We start from the raw sequence: 11,968 nt of genomic DNA on the forward strand, positions 1-11,968 counted from the left end.
ACGCTGCCGCTTGCTTGGATCACCTGCCTGATTGGTATGTAAAATCTGCATCCCAGAACGTCCAATTACTGCAATCGTTTAGTAATACGTTTAATTTATGCCCAGGATTCTAGACTGGCTCCAAACTGCAGGAACGCTGCTGCTTTGCCTTTAAGTTTCATTTCTGTGACCTGGATTTTACGCAGCCTCTGGTTGATCAATTCGTATCATTGTTTGATAACGGAGGACGCCGCTGATGCTTAATTGATTCATTGTTTATTTTATGTCTTGTGTTAAAACTGTAAATATATTGTTTAAATTTCCTTTTTTTACATAAACTTCTTTTTTTTTAAAATTAATTCTTATTTCAGGCGCTGCAGAGCTTCCAGTGGTGGGGATCAGGGTCCTTCTGGTGGCAGAGTCTCCCTAGTGTGGTTGCATGTGTTGCACATTTGGGTTTGGGCTGCACCACCGTGTGATTGTGATTGTGAGTGAGAGTGTGACATGTGTGCTGTGGGGTGATGTCTTCCTCCTAACCTGCCTCCCCCACTGTTAAGCCTTAGCATTATTATTACAGCCATTTCCTCATTGTTTTTAACTTGTTTTTAAACCATATCTGTTTTAATAAAATATTTTTCATATTGGAACACGTCTACTGCTTGGGGTAAAACGGACCTGAGTGTCTTTGATTTTGGGATTGCAACTGCAGCATCATATCACATTTTTGTTTAATTTATTTTTAAGTTAGTTCCCTGGGTGAAATTCCCAGGGTGGCGTTGTCGGGTTTTAACTGTCAGCTTATATTCCCATTGAGCTCGGTTCGCCACACTGAGATTACATTTTATAACATTTAAGTCTACAGTAATGTAATGTAATGTAAAGTCTAACACACCATGTTATTGTGATTAAAATTAAAGGTTACGACTCTTAAATAACAGTACAACAGCTACAAGACGTCCAGGTTACATATAACAGGGCTAAAATTGACAGGATTTCAGGTGAAAAACACTTTGAAAGATGGAAGTTGTAATAATCCTAAACCTGTCACTTGATTTCATTGTAAGTTACAAATTTTTTTGTACTATTAACAAAATTTCAACAAACTTCTATAACTGCTTAACTTTCACAAATGTGCACAGTCATCACTTGACAGATAAACATACATTTATATCTAAATATCTGTTGTTGTAATATAATGTAAATGTAATATAAATATCTCAAGTGTTTCCAGTTAAAGCGAGTCTGCCATGTCAGCAGAAAGTATTACCTTATTGCTGAATATACTGTCCTGTTCCTGTGGGCAGTGTCAGTGATTGACAGATAAAGCAGCCAATCAGCACATGATGTTCACTGCAGGGCAGCTGCTTACTCGTGTGTACAGTATCTGACTAAATACATCCCAAAGAAGGAAAGTGGTCTGTCAGAGTACCTGCAAACTGTCATGGAGAATTCCAACATGGACAGAGTTAATGAGTGTGATGAGATGAGAGCTGTCATGCAGGCTTACTCCAGAAAGAGAGAGATCAGTGCTCAGGAGTGTGTGACTCATGCATGTGGAATAAAGATGAAGAAGTGCTCACGCAGTGTTGTGTTCATTCCTACTGATGACAGTCCAGTGAAAATGAGTCGCCCCATGTCATTCTTGGAGGACACCCCGTCAGAGTCTCGTAATGTCTGGATGACGAGTTTGAGTGACAAATACAAAGCCAGACCCGAGACCCCAGAGTATGAGGAGATGTGCTCGGCTGATTTTGCTGCTAGCTGCAGGTTTGTCAGTGCAGACCACTCAAAGCGTGATGGTGTTTCACCACTTCTGAATGAGCTGGGATTTGTCCAAAGGCGGAAAAATGATAAGCCCTCTGTCATCAGATATTACCAATGTTCCAAGGAGAAACAGCCCGAGCAGTTTTATGCCAGATTACTGAGACTGTACCTTCCTCACCGATCCGAGTATGAAATACCAAGTGCCCATCTTCCAACCTACGAGTCTTTGTACAACTCTGGCTGGGTGCAGCTCCCAGGCTCAAACCGTCCTGAGAGCGTGAAAAGCATTATACAAACACACAGAGACTAATATGAGAATCACACTGAGGAGATTGAGAATGCACTTGTAGAGTTTGAGGAGAGCAGAGAGCATGTGATGGATGAATGGTGTAATCTGGCTCCTGAATCTGAAGTTGTGATGATGAGCTGCAGCAAAGAGAGCCAGACGATGAGCAGGAAAATGTGCCCGACTATTGTCCTCAGTCTGCTGCTGTGACAGAAATGAGAGCCATCAGAGAACCCCCAGCTGTGGATCCAGCTGTGCAGAAGCAGGCCCAGTGGCGGCTCCTCCATAGGGGCGAATTGTGCGACGCACTACCAAACACGGAGTTTTTTTTTTTTTTAATCTAGTTGCTAAAGTGGGACTGATCTACTAGGCAAACTGGTTGTATATGTCATTGTCCAATCAGATTAAGGTCCCGCCTGGTGTTGCTACGCCCATTTTGTGCGATTTCTGTCAGGGTCGAATTTGCACCAGGAAGTTCCCATTGACATGAATGGGACCTCGGTTTTTTTCAAAAATCCTGCTCCCAATGCATTCTCTATGAGGGTTTATGTGCTCGCACAAACGACGCACAACGTGCTTTCGTCATATGTCTGTTGCGCGGGACCATGAACATTCTACTTGTTGTTGTAACATTGTGGTTTTCAATAAAGAAAAAAAAAAAACATTCTATGAAGAAGATGGCGAGTGTCGAGTGAAACAATACGTTAGTGTTTCTGACAGAAGTGCCCTTTAGTCGTCGTACTGATGCGGAGAAGGAAGTTTGGAAGAATTTTGCGGGATTTTCGGGCTCGCCTTGCGAGGCAAAGATGAAACCCAGGGCTCCACCAACCCTGCTATTTTTCCAGGTAGTATAACTTACCCTTTTGTGCTCAATCATTGACTTGTAATGATTTAAATCTTTTATATAATGTTGACAATGATAGCAGAATGTATAATGACACATTCATTGTTAACGGTGCAGTATTACATTTAAAAAAGAGAGAAATCTCACATAAGTAAGCTGCACTTAACCATGTTTGACAACTGGTTATGCTTTTCTAAGTCATATTTTCCAAAACTTCAATAAACACTTGACTTGGATTTATATGCTGTCATTTTAATTACATTCTTTAGAATGAAAATTGAATGAATATTATCATTAAGAGCTTATGTGTTTACTTATTTCATAGAATCCTGGAACAATATGAGGAAAATAAATAAATAATGGTTAAGGTGTAATATTAACTGATTGGCAAATTATGCAAAAAATAACAAAAAATGATTTAAAATCATTACAATAAATTATGCTACCTAGACAAATATACCTCAGTCCTATGGACTTTGATGGTACTTATGGACATAACGGGGGAAATTGCAGTCACTTTGGTTATTTGGCAGACCAAATAACCCCTCGACTCTGCGTTGTGTTTATTTAAGGAAGACAAGGAGTTTCTGGATGATTGGACATTTTATTTCCTGTGTGGGAACATAACAGGTTTGCATCAGTGCAATCAGTTCAGCATTGCACAGCTCACTCTGATGCAGCTTTCACAGACTGGAAATTGCACTACCTAAAAAAAATGTCAGGAGCCGCCACTGAGCAGGCCTGTGTGTTCCATGCTATCAGAGACTGCTGCATTAAACTTGTGTGTGGCCTAAATCCAGAGCAGTTTTTCTTTTATGTCAACGGTGGTGCAGGAACAGGAAAGTCCCACTCCTTCCAAAGTGGGATGCATGCCGTCTCTCCAGGTTTTCTCCAGAAAGATTGCCAATTATCTCTGTTGCCCACGTTGTTTGCTGGACACCATCTAGACAACCAGCGATTGTAGGACGACATGCGACTAAACATGTCATCACTGGTCAGATTTGGCAGGGGTCCAGAGAAAACTACGGAGTCCCACATTGTTTGGGCAAAATTACACACCGATGCAACATTAATTTTAGTGACCTCCGATTGGCGTAACCGGGCGTCATTAACGCCGACGTGAATAACTATTTTACCATATTTACGTTTATCCTTAGCCAGCAGTTTTAAATAGGATTCTATGTCGCCCGCTCTGGCCCCTGGAATGCATTTGACTATGGCCGCTGGTGTCTCTAATGCCACGTTTCTGACTATGGAGCTGCCAGTTACCAGGGTTTTGTCCTCAGCGGGTGTGTCGCTGAGTGGGGAAAATCTATTTGAAGCGTGGACAGGTCGATGGTGAACAACGGGCTTTACTTTAGAGCTACGCCTCTTCCTGACAGTCACCCAGCCACGATGTAATCCTGGCTGCTCAGGTTCTGCTAGGGGGAGGCTAATTGAGCTAGCTACGCTAGGTGGCTCCACACTGGCTAAAGGGACCTGGCTCGCTATCGGTTGATTTTCAACAGTGCAGAGCCGAGCTTCCAATTCAGATAACCTCGCCTCCAAAACTACAAAAAGACTACATTTGTTACATGTAGCATTATCGCTAAAGGAGGCAGAGGAGTAACTAAACATCTGACACACGGAGAGGGTGAAAGCAGGAGATGGAGGGAGAGAACTGGTAGCCATGCTAAGCTATAGAACCAGACACACCGCTAAAAAGTGAGAATAAAGATTAAAGATCTGTAGGAGTGTGTTAGAAAAGAACGGTAAGCTATAGAGTTAACTATGCAAAATTGTGTAAGTTATAGGTAGAAATAAAATGATTATCAGTAGTCCAAGAGGAGCAAGAAATTCCACAGTGCACAAGCAAGGTAACAGGAAGTGATGCAACACGTCTTACTGCAAAGCAAAGCGTCACAGCGTCAATCAACCACCACTTCACCACAGGGCCAAGACTCCTTTAATGTTGGGGATGTTCAGTCTATGTCCTCAATAACTTCACTCATGTTGAGTGAAGGGAGAGCCAACTGCTACAGCTCCAAACAATATAGTAAGACAGGACATTTTTGCAATTGTTATCAGCACTCTTAATGAACAATTTGGGTGAGATCAAGGAAGGTACCCAAAGTTAGCCATCAAGCTTTCCGTGTAGGTTTCTTAAAGTAGGAGGGCTCGTCCGGGATTTGAACCCGGGACCTCTCGCACCCGAAGCGAGAATCATACCCCTAGACCAACGAGCCAGAAGGTCGACATTTTACGTTTCATGAGATCGGGGTCAGCTGACGTAGCCATGGAATCTGTGGCGTGCATACATAGACATCAGGGGCCTCATGTACAAAGGGTGCGTACGCACAAAATAGTGGCGCACGTTTTCACGTCAACGATCAGATCAAGAACGAAAAGACCGTGGAAATGTGCGGTGCCTCACGGCAGCTTCAGGGCTGGCGTACGCACTTTTCTACAGCTGTTGATTCTTTGGCGACACCTAAGGTGATGTTGGGACACTGTTATAATAAATAAATGTAAAAACAATTAGTGCTCAGACAGTGATGTGCACACCTGAGACACATGAACAATTAATACTGATAAACTATTAACACACCCATGTGTCTGCAATTACACGAGCGGACATAAAAACAGCGCAAAGTGGTGCAATGCATACCATTAAAAACAATGGCTGCTTAAATTAGAAGACTTTGCAAATGGTGCAATTCGAAGAGAGCGTGTGTTCACTACAACAGAGAGGATTAGCTGGCACATGATGGCGACTGACTCATCAGCCGTTTTGAGGGAAATCCTCCTGGAACTGTGCGCAGAGCTGCGGCCGGCGTTGGAGCGCAACACAGCGAGGAGGCATGCGCTGCCTGTGCCCACAGGTGATGTGCACACTGGGGTTCCAACCGGGGCATTCCAGAGGTGATGTGCACACTGGGGTTCCAACCGGAGCATTCCAGAGGTGATGTGCACACTGGGGTTCCAACCGGAGCATTCCAGAGGTGATGTGCACACTGGGGTTCCAACCGGAGCATTCCAGAGGTGATGTGCACACTGGGGTTCCAACCGGGGCATTCCAGAGGTGATGTGCACACTGGGGTTCCAACCGGAGCATTCCAGAGGTGATGTGCACACTGGAGTTCCAACCGGGGCATTCCAGAGGGAGCTGGCCAACCGATTGGGACTGTGCCAGTCTACCCTGACCCGAGCCATGCCAGCCACGTGGGGCAGAATTAATCGCATCTCAGCCACGTATATCAAATTCCCAACAGGCCAACATTAAAGACCTCATGACACCTGGAGACGACTTTTTTTTTTGTTTAGTCTGAAATAACTATTATTATCGAGTTGAAATACATTTTTGTGATAAATATGCTCGGTTCTCTGTTATTTTCGAAATTTGAACGCACGCCACTGAAATCCACAGGCCAGTGTCCCGCCAACGTTCCAACATAAAAATGACGTATGCTCCGGAACGTCTGCTCCCTCCTCCTCTCTCCTCTCGCACACTTTAGACTGTTCGCGGCAGCACACCGACTCATCTACTACTGGCATTGGCTCACACCTCCCACAAGAACACCTAAAGCAGGGGTGGCCAACCGGTCAGAGCCGCATTTTTTACTGTGTTACCACAAAGAGCCACATTATTTGGAAAAATGACCGAATTCTCTCTGTTCCATCCGTCTGTTCTTGACTCGCTCTCTCGTCTCAGTCACATCAACGCTGATATTAAACCCACGAACCGAGCAAAATGAGTCAAAAACAGGCGTGTTTGGAAAGCTTCTTCCCACTGAGGAGACGGAAGAAGAGGCTAAGAAAAAGAAAGCTGCATTTTGAAGACATGTTTCAGCGTTACCATAGCGACCAGAGAGGATGTCAGGAGGACGCTGCTAATAAAGTTACATACAAGTACACAGTGGATTCAAGTTTATTATTATATTTACTAAATACCACAGAGTCTGTGATGGTATCATTTAATTTGTAGTATTTATCCGCCACACCTGAAAGGCATGAAAATATTGTCTGACATTAAAAGAAAAAGAATAAAATTATATCCAAGACTTGTGGAAAGAAGTAAAATGATTTAAAAGCAAATAAAGCAATAAGCAGCAGGAGGAAGCAGAGACACGTCTGCACTCTTCAGAAGCAGGAAGCAAAGTCTGGCAGCTTTAGAGGTCAAGTTAGCGACTGAAAAACTTATCTGTCCTGTGCAGGTCGTCCACTTTTGTGTAACACCCCAACTTTGAATGTATAAGCAGTCATAAAGTTGAGACTTCTTCAGAGCTGCAGCCAGCGCTGTTTCTCTCCTTCAGGAAGTCAAATTAAACTGAAACGTTGATGCGGTCTCACTGAGCTTTGTTAACAGAAGTTTCCTCCACAGAGGACAAGCTGCTGATCCTGGATCTGCTGAGATGTCCCAGGTCACTGTTGGCTTTGGTCCTCATACATTTAACTTTGTCCTGAGAAAGGAGAAATTCCAAAAAGGGAAACAGGGACTGTTTCTGCATTTGACATAGACTATATCATGCTGACGTTGATCTGTGGCTGCAGTTTTTCATTTAGTTTCAGACTTGTTGGATTGAAATGTTGATGAGTTTCTGTGGCAGATAGGCTCCAGTCCCCCTGAAACCATGTAAAGCAAATGGAAGGATGGGGAGTTTGCTCCATTGAATGTAAAGTTATCCTGAAGATAACGGGCAGGATTTGAACCAGCTGTTGCACCACTGGCAAGCTATGGTCTCTGTGAAACTCACCAAGCCACCTTCACACTTGAAGATGTTTCTGGAGTGTTTTTCAATTTGTATTTTTAGTGTTTGGAGCTGAAACTTCACTGAGTCTTAAGTTTTGATCCCAGAACCTCTGAGGGTGAAAACATTCACCAAACAGTCTGAGCTATTCTTCCAGACACTCCGATGTGCTGTCCTACACCTCTTCTCTCTGGACTTTGACCTATAAAATACAGAAACACATCACCTTACATTCATGATTTTTGACCTTTTCCTGTTATTGAACTCAGTTAGGAACCTTTCTGTGCAGAAAAACTGTTCCACTGAACCCTTTGCTCTGATTTCTGCACAGGCAGCAGTTCCATAATGAATCAGTCGGGGTGTTGAAAGGAATGTTTACATGACATCCAACACAGAACCGTCTCCATTCACCTCAACAGTGAATATCATCTTCTCCCGTCCACACCAGCTCTGTGAAGAATGTTAGCTGCAGTTCTTCATTCACCATCCCGTCTTCTGTGTCACTCAGAACAGCAAATGAAGAAGTAAAGGAAGTAAATCAGATCTTCTATGAGTCCAATGAGTGTGATCCTCCTGACCGTATCCAAACCAGTCAAACTTCTGTTTAGTTCAGTTCAGTTCAGTTTACTTTATTGGTACCCGTAGGTAAACTGGTTTTGCAGTTTAAGAGAGAGATGGGTGTCCTTACATACAAGCTACAAGACACATGACACATATAAACATGGAATCTAAAAAACACATATAGGCTACACAAGAATAAATAATACAAGGACAGTGCTGACATATAACATACAACATATATGTACGCAAGAAGCAGAACTGCAGTGGGATGACCGTAAGGCTTCATGCAGTTATTGAAGAACTATGGCAGTTAGAATGCAATTTAAGTGCAAAAGCATTGCTACAAGTAAATACATAACCTGCAAGTGCATTGGAAACATAATAATCCACAGGAAATTTGTCTTACATCTTATTTAGCAGAATAACTGCAGCTGGGACAAAACTGTTTTTGAATCTGTTGGTTCTGCAACCAGGAACTCCCAGCCTCCGTCCAGAGGGGAGGTACTGGAATTCATTATTCAAGGGGTGTCGGCTATCATCCAGGATACCCATTGCTATCCGCTGTAGTTGTCTTGTGTATAGGGAAGAAGGGTGCAGTTGTGTCTCCCCAATTAGTTTGCTTGACCACTTGACAATTTGGTATAGGCGGTTCTTGTGTGTAAGGGGAATATTGCCAAACCATGATGCTAAAGAAAAAGATATAATTGATTCAATAAAAGAGTGATAAAACAAAATCATCATGGTCTTGTTACATTAAACTGGTAAAGCTTCCTCAAACAGTGTAACCGCTGTTGTCCTTTTTTGCATATAGCCTCACAATTCTCCTGGAGATTTAGTTTGGCGTCGATGATTGTCCCTAAGCATTTATAGGATTTAACTTGTTCCACTATTTGACCTTTCATAGTGGTGGCCTCATGCCTAGGATTGTTTCCAAAATCAATGTGCATATCCTTTGTTTTTGCTATGTTCAGTTGAAGATATGATTCCTCACACCACTGTACAAAATCTTCTACTATTGGTCCATGACCTCGTTCGTTCTTCTGTAGCAAGCTTACAATGACAGAGTCATCTGCATATTTAATTATGGTCCTATTAGCAAAAGTACTCTGACACATGTTTGTATACAGGATGAACAGGAGGGGTGAGAGTGCGCACCCTTGTGGCGAGCCTGTGGAGGAGCAAAGTTGACTGGACATGACTCCATTCACCCTGACTTCCTGTGTCCTATTAATTAAAAAGTCTAAATTCCAACCAACAACGTTAAAACTTAAAGAAAATTGTGTAAGAAGACGGTTTATTAAAATGTGTGGTTGGATGGTGTTAAAAGCTGATGAAAAGTCAATAAATAAAACTTGTGCATGTGACCCACTTCCTTCAAGATGTTTTAGAAGCTGATGGAGTAGGGTGATGGTAGCATCTTTATTTCCTCTGTTCGGCCTGTAGGCAAACTGCATGGGGTCCAATGCATTTTCAGTGTGCCTTAAGATGTGTGACCTTATCAATTTCTCAAAATTTTTCATTACAATTGAGGTTAGGGCAAAGGGTCTAAAATAGTTCAAAGTACTTGGCCTGCCACATTTCGGGACAGGGACCACAACAGCGTGTTTCCATACCTTGGGTACATGTTGTGTCTGCAGAGATTTATTAAAAATGAGCTGGAATATTGAGCTCAACTCTTTTGCACATGTCTTAATTACATGCCCACAGATATTGTCTGGTCCATAACTTTTATTAACCTTTGTCTTGAAGAAGACATTTTCAACATCTTTACATGTGATGCTGGTGTGCTGACCATCTTTGAGTTTGCACTGGAGTTTTCCAATTTCCTGGCTGAAATCAAACTTATCAAAACGGTTATAAAAACAATTCAAGGCATTTGCAAGCTCATTATCAGATTTAAAACCTTCAAGGGATATATGGTTACTTTTACTCTGGTTCTGGAAACCAGCTATAGTTTTCATACAGGACCAGGCAGAGCCAAGGTTATTCTCAGTCATTCTTTGTTTGAGTTTGGACTTATATCTTTGTTTGGCTTTAGATATCTCAGTTTTCAGTTCTCTGGTGGCTACATGTAGATCAGTAGCAGTACCCTGCTTGTGAGCCTGCCTTTTTCCTCTGTAAACAGCTTTTAATAGTCCCATTTACCCATGGCTTGTTGTTTGGGTAAATCTTGATCTGTTTACATGGGATAATCATATCCCTACAAAAAGCCACATATGAACACACCACATCAGTGAGTTCATCCAAATCATTACAGGAGTCTGTAAAAGTGTCCCAGTCTGTGCAGTCATAACATTCCTGAAGGCACATAACTGAATCCTCAGTCCATTCCTTTACTTCCTTAATTTGCACTTGTTCCCTTCTCAAGACAGATCTGTACTTGGGAATGAGTTGAACACAGTTATGGTCTGCAGAGCCCAGCGGGGGCAGTGGAATCGATTTGTAGGCGTCCTTCACTGTACCATAACAGAGATCCAGTGTCTTACCCCGCCTGGTTGGACAGGTGACATACTGATAAAAGTCTCTCACGGAATGTTTTAGCGTCACGTGATTGAAGTCACCTAGGATAAAGTTCGGAGCGTCGGGTGAGAGTGATTGTAATTTATGCGTGACATCCGAAATAACATTGCAGGCAATGGTGGCATTTGCCTTCGGGTGAATGTACACGACTGTTAGAAAGATTTGCGGAAATTCGCGTGGCAGATAGAATGGACGCATTGACACGGACAGGAGCTCAATGTCGGGTAAACAGATGTTTTCTCTGACAGTCACAGAAGTACAGTAGCGCCTGTTCAGGTATACACATACCCCTCCGCCGAGCGTCTTCCCCGTTATAAGCATCTCTGTCCGTCCGGATAGGTGATCCAAAACCGTCGATCCACAGTTCTCGGTCCTGGTCGTGCCCAGACAACCAGGTCTCCGTGAAGGCCAAGACGCAGCATTCCCCAAAATCCTTCTGCAGCTGGACGTTTCCCTGCAGCTCATCGAGTTTATTCCTAAGGGATTGTACATTTCCTAAAATCATGGTGGGGAGGGGGATCCGTTTCAGACACCGCTTCCTCCGGCGTAAACGAACACCTCCGCGTTTGCCCCGCTTCCTCTTTTTTCCCTGCCATGCCGAGTGTTCGGGCTTGTGATCTTTTCTTATACAGTCTGGTAAGTTTAAAACCGCATCTGGTGTGTTGTGCGTGCCCTCAAAGCGAAGTTGAAGCAACTGGTCTCTGCTGTACACAGTTCTTGCTTGGGCGGCCTGCATTGTGTCTCGGGCAAGCAGCAGGCATGACACCAGAATCCAAGTTACAACCAGATAGAAAAGTTCCATTTTTGTTTTGTATCGTCAGTTCAAGGTGAAATGACGTGGACAAACTTTAAACAGACTTCAGACAAACGTCAGGACTCTTAAGACTTATACAACCGATTAAAACAAACAAACATATCGGACGCCAAACTCTCTCCCTGCCAGTCGCTGCGTGTGCAAGCGCCTGTGGCTCTTGCTCACAGTTCAGGTTCAGTTGAAGGTTTAGTCAGTGGTGTTATTTATTTAGTCATTTACAAATCCTCTGAAAAGTAGATCATAATCCAACTGAAGTTTGGTGGATTAAAGCCTGCTCTTTAAAGCACAGAGCAACGACACCTCCCAAAGCCAACCCTGTCACTGGCTCTAAAGGAGAGGAGCCTGTTAGCGGAGGGCCCTGCTCAGAGTCCTGCTTTAGTGAACTACAGCAACCAAGTAAACCTGCGAGACTTCTGTTGGGATCAGACTGATCTATGAGGGCTTAAAGATTCCACAAAGAGAAACATGCAGCT

The 11,968-nt window shown here is 43.2% G+C and overlaps 1 non-coding gene across 1 annotated transcript; it reads right to left on the reverse strand.

The window, feature by feature from the left end:
• Positions 1–5,026: 5,026 nt before the first annotated feature.
• trnap-cgg (transfer RNA proline (anticodon CGG)) lies at positions 5,027–5,098 on the reverse strand. Its single transcript has one exon. It is a non-coding gene; the product is annotated as a tRNA-Pro (tRNA).
• Positions 5,099–11,968: the final 6,870 nt, after the last annotated feature.

This window comes from Odontesthes bonariensis, chromosome 2 (assembly GCF_027942865.1).
Source record: "Odontesthes bonariensis isolate fOdoBon6 chromosome 2, fOdoBon6.hap1, whole genome shotgun sequence".
Taxonomy (NCBI): domain Eukaryota; kingdom Metazoa; phylum Chordata; class Actinopteri; order Atheriniformes; family Atherinopsidae; genus Odontesthes; species Odontesthes bonariensis.